General features: G+C 39.6%; 1 protein-coding gene across 2 annotated transcripts in view; it reads right to left on the bottom strand.

The window, feature by feature from the left end:
• The window catches only part of chrm3a (cholinergic receptor, muscarinic 3a), a 68,822-nt gene extending 54,223 nt beyond the window's left edge, over positions 1-14,599 (bottom strand). Inside the window, exon 1 of one of the 2 annotated variants that reach the window (XM_063874197.1) lies at positions 14,393-14,599. The gene's annotated coding sequence lies outside the window, so the exon portion shown is untranslated. The remainder of the gene's footprint in view (positions 1-14,392) is intronic. The other variant, XM_063874196.1, reaches the window with a different exon arrangement.
• Positions 14,600-15,342: the final 743 nt, after the last annotated feature.

The following is a 15,342-nucleotide window of genomic DNA, read 5'->3' as shown; positions in this document are numbered from 1 at the left end:
AGACATCTTCAGAAATTGTAAATGTTCTCTTGTTCAAAAACATGTTGCCACAACATCAGCAACATTCACTTTGACGATACACTTCATGGAGCTCACAGATGAGTTTAAAAAACATCAGCAGTCAGCTGGAAGTCCTTTGAGAGTATAGGTTGGACCTTTAACAAAATAATAAAGCCATCTTTCAGTCTATCATTAACTTAATTTTGCAGCTGATTGTCTGGTTGGAGGCCAATGACCTTTTCCATTTGGCTCGATTTATTATCTAGCTAAAAAAGATGATGTTGAGGCACATGAACATTGTCTCCACAATAACTACACTCTGATTTCTAGTGGGTATTAATGAGATATTTTGGAAAAGCAATTCAGACTCATTAAAACTCTCATTATCTGAGAGAGAATCAGAAATTCACGTTGGTACCTCATCTCTTTGACAAATATAATAGTAGTAGAATAGCTTTTTTTTTATATGGTTGAAATGTAAATGTTGACATTTGTTTGGTCAATTCTATATGTTTACTTTCATAAAGTAGCATTAACAAAACATTTACTATTAATGCATTACTTAATACAACTGTTTCAGCCATGTTTCCTTACATTTAGCACATTTATACGACTACCCTTTGGCTTGCCTACTCTTTTGTGCACTCTAAAAGGCAACACTGTTGTTACAGCTGTATATAGTGATTCTTTAACGCTATCAAACAATGTTTTACTTAACATATTTCCCATGGCTACTGCAGAAGTGATCACAAGTACTAGTAGTAAGGAAAAACTATTCCATAACACAAAGCCTCTTAAGGTTTTGAGAGGGAACTTTATTGAAAATGGGGGGATAACAATGAATTACTGACTACAGTAATGCTGTATACCCCACTGGGGAACAGAAAACCATCTGTTGTTCATACCTGCAGCTCAGATTAACAGGAGGTTGGGGAATAAGGAGCGACAATAAAATTAGAAAAATGCAAAACACGATCAAAACAGCATGCATCAGAGGGTGCAGCAAAACATCCTTTTACGAAAACACCCATCCTGTCAACAAATAAACAAATCTATGGTTTGGTGTTCGGAGGGAAACGAATATGGGGCTTGTGCTCCTGAAATCCTTTGTTCCTTCTCTGCTCTGCTGGATCAAGAGTTAATTCTGCTCAGAGTGACTGTGGTCTGCAAATGACAGCGGTGAATTAATGATTCATTATGCCCAGTGTAAGCAAATAGTGAGCTGGGGAGGAGAATGGATTTACACACATCCAACGCCAACCATGACATGTCTTTAGCTAGGATATATTCCCATACCCACGTCATACCAAGTTAAAAGCAGCTCAGGTTTGGTAAACCACATGATTAGAAAAGGACATAGCAAATGTGCTGTTCAGATCCACACTTCTTTTTTTTTTACTGGAGACCTACTTCTTAAGAAATCTGACCCCAGAAAACGTCGACATTCGTAATCATTCATTATAAATGTGATATATTGCTTGCTCAGCCTGGGGCTTTCTTCTAAATGAATTTTCCATTTTCTTTTCATCCAAGCCGGTCACTTGAGTCCTCACCACATCTGCCATATGTTCAGAGGTACAAGATTAAGTATAACCATAAAAAAACATACTTAAGAGTCTTTCTAGTCTACAGGGTGCTTGATGGTGCAGGCGGACATCATAAAAATGTAATAGGTCAGGTTGAAAATATTTCTCCCTTTTGTAATTATTAAATTGCACAACGTCTAGAACATGCATATTCCATTAAGAGACGCACCAATGGTTGTAACTGATGATGAGCTTAGGAACAGTTTGTGTCCGCCACAGAGGACATTTTTCTCTGGTTCAGAACTTCTGGCAATAATACGAAAGCTCTTTTCAGGTTTGCACATGCAAGTCGACAAACCTCTTAATCTCCTGTGTCCACGGATAACCTCAAGGCTGTAAATTCAGCAGAGCATCCCAGATTAGAGTCTTGCTTCTCTATTTTCTATTTTAGGGAGATTGTTGCTAAAGTTCACAACTGTTATAGCTTCCCTTCCTCTTACCTTTTCCCATTTTGCCTTTCCTCTCTATCTTTGACACAACCCAAAGGGATAGTAAGTGTGAATTAGTCAATTAAGTCAAACTCGTGTTTTAGGTAATACAAAAAGTTGGGGGCTTGTAAATCTCCGGTGCAACACCCAACTAACACTTCCTTCCTGTCCCAAGTGTTAATGTATTACAAAGATTAATGTCAGAAAAATAAAAGAACACATCAACAGATGCTACAATCTTTCAAACTCCAGAGACGTGAAGTTTGAAATGGATGGCTTCATCAGACAGGAGGACTTATGAGCGGGTTAAACATAGAGCCACTGAGGTCTACAGGTCTTATGGATGTATAGTGAGCCATCTGCATACGTCTTGCTGATGGATGACGCTGGAGCAGAGATCGAGTGACCTTGCTGTTTGGACAGGTTCGTGTTAGGTCGGGCCCCGGCCTGTCACTGGCACTGACTGATGGCTGCATTGAACTTTGTCACAACAAAAGCTTCAATAATGGCACAGAGGATTTCAGTGTGTTGTCTGAGAGGAAGGGGAAACGTTAATCAATGTGACCGCATTTCTGTAGTAGAGAAAATAAATTAAATGCTGTCAGTAAATAACAGACTTAATTCGAAATCTTGAAAAATGTTCCAAAGCAGAAAATAAATTCAGAGCTTATTAAACGAGGAAGGAATTTCTTGTTCCATGCCCCTGCAGCGAGGGATTTATAAAACACCCGAACAAATCTCCTAATAGGGACACTGATTCAATAACAATACAACATGATTCAAACTTTTAGGAGCAGTGGGCTGCCATATTTACAGGGGGAGCAGTCTAGGGAACGGTGCCTTGCTCAGGGACACCTCAGGAGCAATTCAAGACACAATATAACTATATAGCATACATTAAGAAGAAAAACCACATCCATACAAAGATAGTGTTGAAGCTATATATTATGTAATAGTTTAACATTTATTCTGTTGATATTTCTGTGTATAATAAATGATTATGTAGTGATATTATTTAAGTGAGTTAAAGTAGTTTTTTATGCTTTTATTTTGAAGGTATCTTTGGGCACCTGGGGTACTTGTATATTGGAGACAGGTGGTGGTGGGAGCAGAGCATTAGTAGGCATATGTTTTTTACCACGGTGATTCAAGCAGGAATCTTTAAACAAAGAAAGCCATAGGAAAGGCTTCAGGAAAGGAATAAGAAACCTGTTAATCTTTGAGGTATTAAGATGTTCCTGCTCAAAATGTGTGGAAGTAATGATAACAAACTTACAAAACTAAGCATCAACTATTAAAGCTTTGGAATTTGAACGTTTTTGTAAAAGAAAGGAAAGTGACTGCAGCTCAAAGGGGAACATGCCTCGGATGCACCTGCAACGTGAATTGTTATTTTAGTTCATTTTGTAAAGCTCGATGAATCATTTCACAGAGATAAATGGATTCTTATTCTAGCTCCCAGACTCTTATCACCCAGCGGAAGTTTAATTCAATAAATTAGGGAGCTTCAGTACTATCCTGTATGGTTGTATTATTGTCTGTGTGTTGGGAGGTCAGACACACAATGTGCTGCAGAGCCTGATGGACAGGCAGCATTGAGTCAGTTCAATCATTGGAAAAAATTCAAAACACAGCAACACAAATTCAAAACAAACAATATGTATCAACACAACGGCACATCCTGTCAAAGCTGCAAGGATGCAAAGCATATTGTACTTAAATAATTATGCAGCAAACAGATGCATCTGACACATCTGGCCAGACCATTTGTTACGATTAATTAAATAACCGGATTAAAATTATGACAGATTTCTCATTTCACCCTCCAGCAGCTCTTTGACATATTCAGCATGGACACCTGGCGCTGTAAAGACTGAAAAGAGTCAAAACAAACGAGTAGAGGAATTTCCACTGTCTGGCGTCTCAAGCATCTTCGCCTTGTTAATGTTACTGTTAGTGACAAAGCATTTCCTACAGCAGCCAAGCAGTATCATTCCCAACATCACCAACCCACTAGTTTTAAACACATGTGGCAGTTATATGATTAACTTTCTTCACATTAGTAAAATAAACCAACCATGGAATTAAGAAGGAGACCAAACACTGGATTGTGAGCAATGTAAATAACTTCTGCCACATCCTGATTATGATATATCGAGAGCAAAGTGCCGTACACAAACCTGCTGCCAAAGCTGAGATACAATAAAAGGGGTCATTACCAAAACAGGGAAGTGACTCAGACTGTTTCACTTGCTCTCCAAAGAGCCGTTGATCATTGTTAATTTAATATATAACCTCGGATCCTGATATCTAACATTCAAATAATAAATAGAGAGGCAGCAAAGAGGTCGCAGGGTTATACCGCTCCCCTGGTGGTTCTCAGCAGCTCAGGATTAAGCAGGATGTGACTGATGTAATGATAGGAGCTTATGGAAAATGAAGCAGAGGACTGAAACTCTAACTGCCCCTGCATGTCTCTGTTGAACAGGAGATTTAATGAGATTAATTTAAAGAGCTTTATGGAGACTAATCTGGATTTTAAAACAAAGTTGTTAAATAAACATGAACAGCAAAGAGGAAGGAACAAAGAGGTGGCAACGCCTGAGAGAAAACTTTAGCAGCGGATTAATCAGGGTCATCGAAAACATGTGGCCCTTTAAATGAAACACTGCAGCGAACACAAGCGTGTGAGCTGAGAAGAGCTGCAGCAATGCATCCCACCAGCTCAAACCCTAATTGCACTCTCAGTATTTACAGTACATGCTAGATCGCAGGACCATGTTGGAAGTTTTAATTATTCAAAGCCACTCTGTGCTGTATTACTTTGTAATGACAACATCTGTTGAATTGCAAAAGTGTTTTGGTTGCAAAATTAAACAAGGGGTAACAGGGGCGCTGCACCCTCTTACTTTCGGAGTCTGCCCTCACACCAAAATGTCGATTTTCCCAGTAAAATGTTAAAGTGATGCCAGAAAACAATATTTCTGTTTGTTAAAAACTGTATAATTCCTGCAAAATGTGAAAATCGTGCAACGCTGTCTACCATAACGTCTTTTTTCCATGCATGTATGAATGTTTAGCCACGCTAACGGCATGGCACGTGGGTGTCACTCTCTAAGGGCTCCCTATTACTTTCATCCAGAGTGAAACGTCCCAACAATTATGGATACATATTTTACAGATATTCTCTGTACCGAGAGGAGAAATAATAAATGTTTTGATGAAAGCCTTCCTTTTTCTGTGGAGCCACCGTGAGTGAAATGTCTCAACAACTACAGGATGGATTGCCATTCAATTAGGCAAAGGATTCCAGGTATCGGGATGATTTGTAATCGTGATGCCCTGACTTTTTCACTATCATAAAGTACACATTTCAAATCTCCATTCCTTTGTTAGGGATAAGAAAAGCTGTAAAGGTAATGACTTTCCATTAGTCTTAGCTGTAATTTGTGTTAAGTGCTAAATAGCTGTGCTACGTCATCCTTATCAGTGCAGTGAGTTTTATTCAAAGCTGTAAAATACCCAAACTGAAACTAAAAAAAGAGTCCCTCTTCGTGCCTTGGCCAGCTTTACGCTGGAGAAGCCCTTGTTTGCCACTTTGATTTTAAGAGATTTAAACAGGTCTCCATACTTCATAAATCAAGATGATTTAAACATTGTATTTTCATGTTTACAACATATATTGAGCAGAATAAATATTGATAAATAATAGGCTCACACAACTCCAGTCTGTTGCCTGTATATGCAATAAATATGCCCAGCCTGGGTTATGATTACATTTCAAAGAAACACAGAGGGTACCGAGCCAATAAACAGTTTTATTTTTTCTTTTCTACCAAGACACACTGCCAGAAACTTTTGTATGGAGACATGCCAGGCAATTCCATCCATCCTCTCTTGCTTCTGGCCTGCTTTACCTCCCAAAGACACCACTAAAGTTAATGTACTCTGGCTGTAGCTCTCCAACAAATCTTTCCCATTCCTTTAATACCTCAGAATCTGTTCAGCTTGTCCTACGAAGATTCAAAATTGGATGGAGACTAAAATGAAACATATTTCTTTCACAAAGCTGTTTGATAAGGCTTGTGGCTGTTATTGCCTGAGGGCCTGCGCAGCTGATAAGGATGAACACAACATGATACAGATGACCGATCGTAAAACTTACCCCAGTGATTCATGTCATTGCCCTTCTCCCACAAAGCTTTCATGCCATGCCAAGTTACACACATTCCTGAGATGAGCTCCAGATTATTATCACCTTGCTAAGTGGAAGTAATCCCCGGGGAGGCGTTTAAGGTTTACCTCGGTCCCTCAACAAAACACGGAGGAGTTGAAATACCATCAAGGGAAAGCTGGCATTCCCTAATCAATAAAGGGAGTTTAGACTCTTTAGAGACTAAATCCAACCCTGCATTAGTTTCACTGTTTTAATTTAACTGTAAGAGGTTCACAGTGCTTATACAATGGGTATCCTATCTGAGTTCCACAAATGTGTGTTTATATATGGTCCTGAAGATAAAAAACACTGAGAAAATAATTAAGTCAAACCTTCAATTTTGTTTACAGACTAAAAGGGCTTCATCTCTACTTCATGATCATGCTGTTGTCTGCTTGTAACTATTGTGAAACACCTCAAAACCCCAGAGAAACAGTGTACATTTGAGGCCTTCTTTTAATTCCGTCTCAACTTTCAACCTGTCCAAGAGTAGAGTCGAAAACACAATAAAGTTCTGAACCACACACTTCATAAGACCCAACCTGACACGACGGCAAATTGGAGAAAACATATTTTCATACCCTTTTGTTGCTTTAGACTCATGTAAATGTCAGCGGAGGATTTGACTCCTCGGCCCAAAGGCTGCATGTCCGTTTGGCTTGGATTCATTTTCCTCTACAGATTTTAGCCAGGGGGCTCGCTTTACATCCTGCCTTAGCCTGGTACAAGTTCTACTACTCTTGTCTCTTTGTGCATTGTCAGTCAGAGAATCGAAGAAAACTCAAAGACAGGTGCTGGTTTGAACGCTTTCAAAAAACGGGGCAAATTGTCACTCTTACACTTGCTTCAGGGCAAAAGTCAAAATTTCAGGTAGTTCTGTTCACTTCACTGTCAGAGTAAGTTTAACATTTGAAGGGAACTTGGGCTGGTTATATTCCTGAGACAGGCGTAAAGTTACAACAAAAGGCTTTCTTTAGTTAGAGAGCAGACACTTAAATCGGGTGAATCTGTGTAATGAAAATCAGCTGTATAAACAATTATCAAATTCCATGACTGCAAAATTGATCAATGATTGACCCCCAAAGCATGACTGCAGCATCTGTTCAAATCCTTAATGATACCATTCATGGAAATAAAGCAAATATCTTTAGTTTTGAGGCCTCAAAAGAAGATTGAAATACATACAAACATGTGTCCAAATACGAACTCATACTTTTAAAAAACAATATATGTGCAATTTAAAACCTAGGAAACACTTTTAAACCATTCCTACAAAATCCGATGAACGAAAAAAGGAAATCGACTATTGTGGAGATTCATGTTACTCACGCCTTCGTAGCACTCTATACTGAACACCGGTGCAGGAGGCTTATAGGAATGCTGCTGCCATGCACAGCAGCTCTGCCAAAATCATATCAAAAACACAGTTGGCAGCGACTCAGCAGAGATATTAGCTCTAACAGGTTGGCACAGCAGCCAATCAGCAGCTCCAAATCCCCTTGAAAGAGCACTCGCTCCCCTTTTTTTAAAACTGCATTGTCAGTGTGTAATAATCCTCAACAGTGTCATTTACTGACACCCAGAGCTATGAACCCATGCCATATTGGGCTTCACAAGTACTTTGTGATTAGTTCTGATTTGGAAAAAACATCCCTCACACTTTTAATTGTGTGCAAGGTGTTATATAAAAAAAGGGGCATGCACTCCACTCATAATTGCAGAGGCCGGTTAACAGAGATGATGTCAAAACAAGAGCAGATACACCGCTGAATCAAACTGAGTGATGAGCTACAGACAGCAAGAGACAAAAGCAATATAAGTACATGTCTCAAATGTGTCAAAGGGCCAAATCTATGCACAACTACACTGGCTATACTGTCTGCATTCCTGTCGCTTGTCCTAATCCTAAATGGTAAAAACAATCTGATGATTCTTTTAATAACACAGCTGCCTTTTTGGAAAACTAAGATCTTGTGAAATGAAAGGATAAAGGAGGAGAAATAAATCATGTACATTAGACATTTCTTTACCTCACTCTAACCTCTGAAATGATTTGGAGATGCAGCATTACAAAGCCAAAAAAAAAGTGATTTAGTCAGGATGCGTGTTACGGCTGAGTGCTTGACACACAATTTGACTCACTTGATGTGCGCTTGATGAGTGTTACAAAAGCGAGAGGGTGTCAGGCAGAAACAAACAACTGGAGAAAAACAAAACATAAAAAAAGCAGTAGGCACTTTTTCAAGGTTGTAATGTGCCCAATGTTTCCCGTCAGAGTCTTTGAAACCTACTTACTGATAAATTAATTTTGACAGGAACTTAATCATGCAGCAGCATCTAATCTAACTTTACGTAGCCGTGATTACACTTCAAACACTTTCACTTTAGTTTGAAATGGGGATGTTTTTGTTGTGATATTACTCAAGTATTATTCATCGGAAATCATCTCACACTTAAAAATTATAAAAGGAAGCTCACGTACTCCAGAAAAATATGTGCCTGAGCATATTAAGTGATATTAATCAGATCTGCTTATTTGAGAAGGACCCCTTCCTCGGTTGATCTTCCTGAGCTTTTCTTGAGTTGTATCCCGTTTAAAAGGGACCCTATTATGCTAATTGTGAGGTTCTTAATTGAACTTTGTGCCTCTGCTGTCACATGTTTACATGGTTTAATGTTCAAAAAGCTCTTTATTTTTCTCATTCTGCCTTACTGTAGCACCTCTCTTCACCATAGTTCTCAAACCAGAGCCCACTCTGCTCTGATTGGTTAGCTGGCCGACATGTTCCTTATCCTATCACGTGCAATGTGTTGGAGCGCTAGCAAATTAAAGCAAATCTTGAGGTAGCTTTTCGAGAGTCTACAGATAGAGGCGTACTTATGCTGAACATATTATAAAGCCACTTGAGAGAAATAGTCAAATAAATGTGCGATATTGAGTATATACATGAAATTAACTTGTTTTGAACCAGCAATCCAAGAGTTAAATACGACTTAACTCTTGAACCAACACCAGATGTTTGAACATACCCCAACATCTGTCACAAGAGATCCTATGAATTAGAAATACAATTTTAAACATAAATATTAATTTCATGGCCTAGCAGTTGTGACAGCGCTCTCATCTCTGTGTGCAATATAGCATTTATCATCCAACATGCCATTATTCAGTGCATACAACATGTCACAGCATGTGCCATTCTTTGGATTCCATCAGTTTGAAAAATCCAATCCAATGTCCCGCTCACATAAATCACAGTCAATTTGCGATCCCATCCCGTAACTGCAAATTGCATCGTCTGTATGACAGTGCTTCAATGTTCAGAAAAAGCTTCCTTTTGCGTTTCTGACAATATGTTTGATGAAGGACAATGTTTTAGTTCATTGTGAGCCTTTACCCAATCAAACATAAAGGCTTCTGTTCCAGACAACAGGTCATACTGATGAAAAATAAAATGAGTGCTGCATTGTTACGAGAACGTACGAGGCGGCAGTTAGCAAAGTAGAAAACAAGAATCAGTTAGATACAAAGAAGCAGAAAAACATCAAGGACATTTTTGTTTTAAAAGAAGAGATCCACACTTTAAAAGGTTTCTTTGAATTTCGTTTGTTTTATCCATTTTCTCCCTGGTGGCTAAAGTATTTTACATGTGTTCTTCTCTTTCTTCTCTCTTACTTTCAGGCTCCTTTCATCCACAGAAGCAGTTTATTTATATTTACACATAGTCACCGCTCTCTAAACACCGTCTTGTTCTAGCTACTTTCGGGATCATTAACTGCAGAACATTATGAAACTGAAGCCAATAAAATTAAGCAAACAAAGGGCAATTGCTATCTTATTAACACGTTCAACTCGCAGTCCCGACAGAAAACCCCGCAGAGTTTATTAAGAGGACTAAACAGTCAGCTCACATTACTTCCAAAATGTTTATGAAGAGAAATCTGTTAGTTTTACATAAGCTTCAATGTTCCAGAGCTACTGTGGATCAGAGTGTGCAACAGTGAGAAAAAGAACATAGTGTACGTGAGAGTTTACAAAGCAATCTTTAATGTAATCAATACTGTGTGAAAGTACATTAACTCAGAATAATTAACAAGCCTTTGACGAACAAAGAAATATACTGCCAAATATTGAGAGTTAGAGACTGGTCCGAGCCAAGTCAAACATCAATCATTACCACAGTTTCTCTTTTCTCTTTACCACACGTATTTCACTTCATCAGTATCATTCCCTGTTGACTTGCTCACTGTCTATTTTTCTCACTTCCTATGTTAACAGTACATCTCTCTTTACCTGGAATCCATCCCTATGGACCACCAGTAAAAATGATGGGAGGGCAAGTCGTTATTGATTTATTTGCTAAGCACAGAGAGAGAGCAGGCACAAAAGAGCAGTCATATATTAGACATGACTCTGAGTTCCCTCAAGTGAGGTTTATTTTATCAAGGGAGCAGAAGTAGAGAGAGTGAGACAGTTTGAGAGCGTGAGGCAGTGAAACATGACAGGGAGTAAGACAGAGAGAGTGGGTGAAAAGGGAAGAATGCCTTAAAATTAGGACAGAAGAAAGAAAATGTTAAAAGATTCAAAGAGAAAAACTTAGAATGAAGATTGCCGGTGCAGTGGAGTGTACCAGCCTGCTAGAAATTTGCAAATTGTAGGGATGCATACAGCTGACTGATTCAACACACCGAAAAGTGAAGCCAACATCTCTAACCTTCACTCTGCCACTGTAAATCACCCTTAGTTTCCTGACAAAAACCTGACCTTTGAACTACACCTCACTCACTTTATCTTGATTTGTGTTTGTGCGGATTTCTGTGTGCTGAACATACACAATATCCTAAGATAAACATGCAGCAGCAGTTGTTAACAGCACTGAAGTGAACACGTTATTGCCACCAATAAGGGGCAGTTCCAGCTTGGCTTATGACAACTAGCAAAGGTCAGTGAGTGATGAGTGTAAGTTTAACACACGTCGTGTTAGCCATAAAGCCTGAATTGCACCCACAGGGCGGCATTATTGCAAGTCATATAACCGTGAGACGTCAATAACATTTTTATTTGCATTAGCCGCCAAATATAATTATGATTAAATCCCCTTCATATGATTGTATCTAAATTAATGGTCATATAAAATAAATTCCTGCTTAAAACGGTCAGTTGTCACACGCATATCTCCTAGCCGGCATGAAGGATGTTGATTGGTCCGTTCACTAGCATTACTTGAAGCCTGGCAAGATGCTATTTTGTTTGATCTTGAAATATCTGTATGACATCCCGTTGCAATATGCCAAGAAGAAGCAGAAGAAGAAGCAGAAGGAAGAAGAAGGAGAAGGAAGGAGAAGGAGAAACTACACTGACTCCGCTGTCAAAATTCCCAAACTACTGAAGTATTATGTTGTGTGTGTGTGTGTGTGTGTTATAAGAGTAGTATATGCATTTAGACCCAGCCTCTTCCCAGCACTGTGTCTTTGAAGCTAAACAGGTGCTTCAAACATGGGACAACAGCAGTAGCTGGCCAGAGAGTGGATATTAAGACAATGAGACCAATCCCTCACCCCTCAAGGCTTTCCTGTAATCGCACCCGTAGGCAGTGTCTCTGCTTACTAGAGAAATAAGGAAGTGGTGCAAGGCTGTATAAACACTGTTCTTTATGAACAACGTAATTGAGCAGACACTGATTGACAGCTTTCCATCTGTTGATTAAATCCCCTTTCCCATCAGTACGGGTTATTATGAGCACAAAGTTTGTACAGAGTGACATTTCAACGGAAACATTTTGAGGCCAACCACAGGGAATGTGCGTTATCTTTCTTAATGATTGAACTGAGATGGGAAAGTTAATGCCGTCTATAGATAGATGCTTTGTGGTCTGCATGGCTGTGAAAGTGGATTAAACAGGCTCTAACATCAAGACAAGCTCTAATGAAACCCAATGGAGGAGTTAGGCTGTCTGTTTGGCCAGCTGACTCCTGTAACATTTCCATCACTGTCTTCTGTTGCCGGCTCTAAAAGCAGCCTTGCGGTGCCAGTAAGTGCACGCCGCGTCCTTAGGGTTATAATGTTTGATGCTTTTGTCTGAATAATAAGGAGCTGCCACTATTTATTTCACATACATTGTTGTTGCATATTCCTGTGTTGTTAGTTGTGACTACTAGCTCTATACCTCGCTCTGCTGGTTGTTTTGTCCCCAACCTTTGCACCTTTCGGCAACCATATTCATTTTTCCCTTTGAAAAAGCGGTTCAACATCTTGGAAAATATATGTATTTGGTGCAGGAGATGTAGCTGTAGCCAATTAGCTTAGCTTAGCATTAAGACTGGAAACAGGGGAATAAGCTATCCTTGCTGGGTCGAAAGGCAAATAAATCTGGTTACCAGCAACCCAACTTGTTAACTTACTCATTGGGTTTTGTAAGGAATAATCAAACTGGTTATCAATTATTTAATGAGGTTTGGAGCTGCTTGTGGGCCAAAACAAAGTGGGCTTTCAGCAAGAGCTATGCTAGCGGTTTCCTCATTTCCAATCTTGACGTTAAGTTCAGCTAATCACCTTCTGGCTGCATAGCTTAATATTTACAGTACAGACATGAAAGTGTTGTTGATCTTTTCATCCAACGAGAAAGCAATGAGTGTATTTCCCCAGAAATACAGCAATTCCTTTAATCATTGAATTCAAAGTGGGGAAACATCTTGACTATAAGTTACAGTAAACTATAGCATTTCCCACAAATGACAAATAGGTAAACCTTTGAAAGGCTGACAGCTTTCTTTATCCATACATAATGACAAGCTTGGGACTAATAAACCAAAGAGCATCTGCATCTGTGCCAAAAACCCACCATGTGCAACACCTACGCACAACCACAGGTACAGCTTAAGGTAAGGCCAAGGCATTTTCATCGCACTTATCAATGTCACAATGCACTATCCTCCACCCACAGTCCATGATCAATATGACAGAAGCATCTATCAAGAGAGTTAAAGCCTGAAAAAATATTGGTCAACCAATATTGACCGGGGCTCAAACAATAAATCAAGCAATGAAAGACCTAATGTCTTTTTCTCTCTCATTCTCTCCTTCATATGTCCCTTTCTCTCAATGTCCTCCACTGCGCGTCTCCCCTCAGCAGGCAATGGAAAGTCACAATCATCTAAACACATTCCTGCTCCACCTTTACCAGACTAGTAACAGAGCGTGCATTCACCACGACATAGAACTGCACTGTTCCCTAACAGTGGCTCTGTTGATACTGATATAAAAACATGCTGGCTGTGTTGATATATGCAACATATTAAAATGTTAAACTATCAGGGTTTACAGACATGGGGGACTAATTTATGATATGGCTACTGTATTGTCAAATTCACACTGAGGCTTCTGTGATGAATGACTGCAGCCGTAGACCAAAAGGAAAATATTTGCACCATGGCACAGATGCCATTCCCTCTGCTCTTACTCATTATCCAGCACAATGTCAAAGTACCCCCAGGTCACTGCGAGGGAACATTCCTTCACATTGCAATCTACGGGCATCATAAATAAACAGTCACCCCAAATCATGAAAGCATTTCACTTGCCATGTAAGGACACAATTAATTTCCTCCTCTGTCCACAGCCATGCAGTCACAAATGTGTTATATCTGATCACCATATTAATAATGTGCCACAAGAGGGAGAATACGCATCAACCCAAATATCCCTTCTGCTCTCCTTTTTCATTAACGTTCACTTTCAGAGGATTCCAGATATGAAAACAAATATTTTCCCGTGTTTTTAATTAACTTTACAGATTTGGTTGAGAAGCCACGAAGAATATTTGGAGGGGAAGCATCTGAAGAGTGCAGAGTGCAGAGGGGTTGGGCAGGGATGCTGAGCGGGGAGCAGCAGAAGCACTTGTTTGCCAAACTTACATTTAAACAAGAATCTAACACATCTAATACGAGCATCCAATACTATCCTGAATACAATACATGTCCGATCAGGTGACAAGCAAGCGTAAATAACAATTTTCTGTTTTGTCTGCAACTTCAAAGTGCAACGTAGTGCGACGAACAACGTGACCAAATAAAGCAGATGAGAACCGGTTTTCCGAGTAAAAGACCATACACTTTGCTGTGACAGTATTCTCAAAACTTTAAGTTTCAATATGTTCACCTACCTCATAACATTCAATAGTGCGCAGGTCAAAAGCGGTACAAGTCAATGGACAATTCCAGTCAAACTTGTCTCGGATGCATGTTTGGCGGAGCAGCAGTACAGCAGTCCTTTCTGGTCGCGTCTGAGGCGTTCACCGTAAACAGTTAACGGGGCTCGCCTTCTACCGTCACCCAACCGAAGGTTGTTGGGGGATGTGATGAGCTGCGCGGCATCTCCAAGGGCGCACGGAGGATCACTGCGTCAGGATTGGCCAGAGCAGCCGTGACGCACCAGCAGGTGGCACACCCGGCGAATGAAAAAGTCCAGATTCATTCATAGATAACAGCTCTGGGAAATTATGCTGCTCCACAAACTCCATGGGAGTCATATAAGATCAATACGTTTAGGCTGCTCCTTATTTCTGCCTCTCTGAGAGACTTTTCTGTTTTGGTTTTAATAATGGGACAGTGTCATCACCCCAAGCGTCAAGCTGTTTCATTTGGCACAAGCAATGTCGTGTTTCTAATTACAGTCTGTTTTCAGAAATGCTGCAATTATAAAATACAAGAGAGCTTCTATATTTTTCTGCAAGCAAATATGCATTTAAAATGTTTCTTTTTCCAACTTTACTCACAAATGGTGCAAGGCAGCTCTCAAATGTAATTAAGTAAGGAGGATAACAGGAAATAGAAGCAGCAGAGGCAAGTGAAGAGGTCATAATAATAATAATACATAATATTTTATATAGCGCTTTTTCCATGCTCAAAGATCAGAAGAGCAACTGCACACAGAATCAGTGAAGATGTAGAACAAATCTGGACAGTATTGCAGACACTTACAAAACAAATGAAACTATGAAAGTGTTCAAATAGAGCTGAAACATGACTCATAATTTCACTCAATGTGTGGAAACACAGGGAACACTTGAGTGTGTTTTGACACTTGCCCGAGTGCAATTCAAGGAGCCAAAGC

Source organism: Eleginops maclovinus, chromosome 22, assembly GCF_036324505.1.
Source record: "Eleginops maclovinus isolate JMC-PN-2008 ecotype Puerto Natales chromosome 22, JC_Emac_rtc_rv5, whole genome shotgun sequence".
Lineage (NCBI taxonomy): Eukaryota > Metazoa > Chordata > Actinopteri > Perciformes > Eleginopidae > Eleginops > Eleginops maclovinus.
Note: the sequence above shows the minus strand (reverse complement) of the source record. Positions and strands in the feature narration are given on the sequence as shown.